Here is a 3,195-nt window from a genome sequence, read left to right on the forward strand (position 1 = left end):
TTCTTTCTTTCTTTCTTTCTTTCTTTCTTTCTTTCTTTCTTTCTTTCAGTTTGTTTGTATTATGAATTACATTCATGGGTTTTCACATGTTGAACCATCCCTTCATCCCTGGAATGAAACCTACCTGATTATGGTGGATGATGATTTTGATGTATTCTTGGATTCAATTTGCAAGTATTTTAATGAGTATGTTTTCATCCATGATTATAAAGGAAATTGGTCTGAAATTCTCTCTCTTTATTGAGTCTTTGTGTGTTTTAGTTATAGGGTGACTATGGCCTCATAGAATGAGTTTGGCAATGTTCCTTCTGTTTCTATTTTGTGGAATAATTTAAGTAGTATTGGTATTAGCTCTTCTTTGAAAGTCTGGTAGAATTTTGCACTAAAACCATGTGGCCTTGGGCTCCCCCCCCTCCCCCGGGAGACTTTCAATTGCTTAGGGGTTATTCCTTATTTTATTTCCTTAGGGGTTATTCAACAATTTAAATAGTTTACCTGTTCTAGGTTGTATGCTGGTAAGTGGTATCTATAAAAACATTATTCATTTCATATAGATCTTTCCAGTTTTGTGGAATACAGGCTTTTGAAGAAAGACCTAATTGTTCAGCGGATTTCCTCAGTGGCTATTGTTATGTTCCCAATTTCATTTCTGAGTTTGTTGATTTGGATACTGTCTCTCTGTCTTTTATAGTTTGGCTAAGGATTTATCTAGTTAGTTTTCACAAAGAAAGAGCTCTTGGTTTCATTGATTTTTTTTTTTGTATTGTTCTCTTTGTTTCTAATTTATTGATTTCAGTGCTGAGTTTGATTATTTTCTGCTGTCTACTCCTGTTAGGTGTGTTAGGTTCTTTTTGTTCTGGAGCTTTTAGGTATGTTTTTAAGTAGTAATTTATTTATGAATGCACTTAGTGTTATGAACTTTCCTCTTAGTACATACCCATAAACTTGGGTATGTTGTACCTTCATTTTTACTGAATTCTAGAAAGTCTTTAACTTCTTTCTTTATTTCTTCCATGATCCAGTGGTCATTGAGTAGAGAGTTGTTCATTTTCCATGAGTTTTTAGGCTTTCTCTTGTTTCTTTTGTTGTTGAAGTCTAGCTTTAACCCACTGTGATCTCACAAGATACAGTGGATTATTTCAACTACTTTTGTATCTGTTGAGGCTTGTTTTGTGACCAAGTACATAGTGCTTCCTTTCTTTTGGCTTTGCTGGTGTTTATTTCCCATGTTTTCTTGGGTGTAATTAACATCCTGGGCTTAGAATTTTTTTCTAATATCCAATGTAGGGGTGGATTTGTAGATATTGTTTAAATTTAGTTTGTCTTAGAATATCTTGTTTATTCCGTCTATGTTGATTGAGAGTTTTGCTGTGTATAGCAGTCTGGGCTGACATCTCTGGTCTCTTAGAGTTTGAAAGATGTCTTCCCAAGACTTTCTGAGTTTTAGAGTCTCTGTTGAGAAGTTGGGATTAATTCTGATAGGTCTGCCTTTATATGTTACTTGGCCTTTTCCTTTGCAGCTTCGAATGTTTTTGTTGTTGCTGCTGTTCTGTACATTTAATGTTTTGATTATTATGTAGTGCAAGGATTTTCTTTTCTGGTCAAGTCTCTTTGAAGTTCTATAAGCTGCTTATATGTTTATAGCATTTCTTTCTTTTGTTTGGGGAAATTTTCTTTCATAATTTTGTTGAAAATATTTTCTGGGACTTGGAGCTGGAACTCTTCACCTTCTATTACTATTATTCTTAGGTTTTGTCTTTTCATGGTGTCTCAGATTTCTTGGATGTTTTGTGTCAGGGACATTTTCTATTTAACATTTTTTGACTGATGTATCTATTTCTTCTATCATATCTTCTACACATGAGATTCTATTTCTATCTCTTGTACTCTGTTGATGATGCTTATGTAGTTCCTGTTTGCTTCCCTGAGTTTTCCATCTCCAGGATTTTCTCATTTTATGTTTTCTTTTTTTAAAATATATTTTTTATTTATTACAATTTATTCACTTTTTATCCCAGCTGTAGCCCCACCCTCTTCCCCTCCCAATTCCACCTTCCTTCCCTCCCTCATCTCCTCCCATGCCCCTTCTCCAGTCCACTGATAGTGGAGGACCTCCTCCCCTTCCATCTCTCCCTAGCCTATCAGGTCTCATCAGGACTGTCTTTCATAGTCTTCCTCTGTGGCCTGGTCAGGCTGCTCCCCACTCAGTGGAGGTGATCAAAGACCCAGCCACTGAGTCCATGTCAAAGACAGCCCTTGTTCCCCTTATTAGGGAGTCCATTTGGAGACTAATCTGCCATGGGCTACCTCTGTGCAGGGGATCCAGGTTATCTCCATGAATGGTCCTTGGTTGGAGTATCGGTCTCAGAAAAGACCCCTAAGCTCAGATTTTTTGGTTCTGCTGTTCTCTTTGTGGAGCGCCAGACCCTTCCAGGTCTTTCTACCTCCCCCTTGTTTTATAAGATTCCTTGCACTCCTGATGAGACTGATAGACTGGGATCAGAGGGAAGGGGAGGAGGACCTCCCCTATCAGTGGACTTGGGGAGGGGCATGGGAGAAGATGAGGGAGGGTGGGATTAGAAAGGAAGTAGGGAGGAGGCTACAGCTCAGATACGAAGTGAATAAACTGTAATTAATAAAACAATAAATAAATTTTTAAAATGATTCCCTGCACTCTACTCAAAGTTTGGCTATGAGTCTCAGCATCTGCTTTAATACCCTGCTGGGTAGAGTCTTTCAGAGGTCCTCTGTGATAAGCTCCAGTCTTGTTCCTTATTTTCAACTTCTACCAATGTCTATCCCATTTGCCTTTCTGAATGAAGATTGAGTATCTTACCCAGGTCCTCCTCCTTGCTTACCTTCTTAGGTGTCCAGATTTTAGTATGATTATCCTATATTATATGTCTAATATCCACTTAAAAGTGAGTATATACCATGTGTGTTTTTCTGCTTCTGGGATACCTCACTCAGGATGGTCTTTTCTAGTTTTCACCATTTGCCTGCAAATTTCATGATTTCTTTGTTTCTAAATACTCAGCAGTATTCCATTGTGTAAATGTACCACAATTTTTGTATCCATTGCTCAATTGAGCAATACCTGGGTTGTTTCCAGATTCTGGCTACTATGAATAAAGCTGCTATGAACATGGTTGAGCAAATGTCCTTGTTGTATGCTTGAGCATATTCTGGATATAT

This window comes from Psammomys obesus, unplaced genomic scaffold (assembly GCF_907164565.1).
Source record: "Psammomys obesus unplaced genomic scaffold, mPsaObe1.curated_primary_1811, whole genome shotgun sequence".
Classification (NCBI taxonomy): domain Eukaryota; kingdom Metazoa; phylum Chordata; class Mammalia; order Rodentia; family Muridae; genus Psammomys; species Psammomys obesus.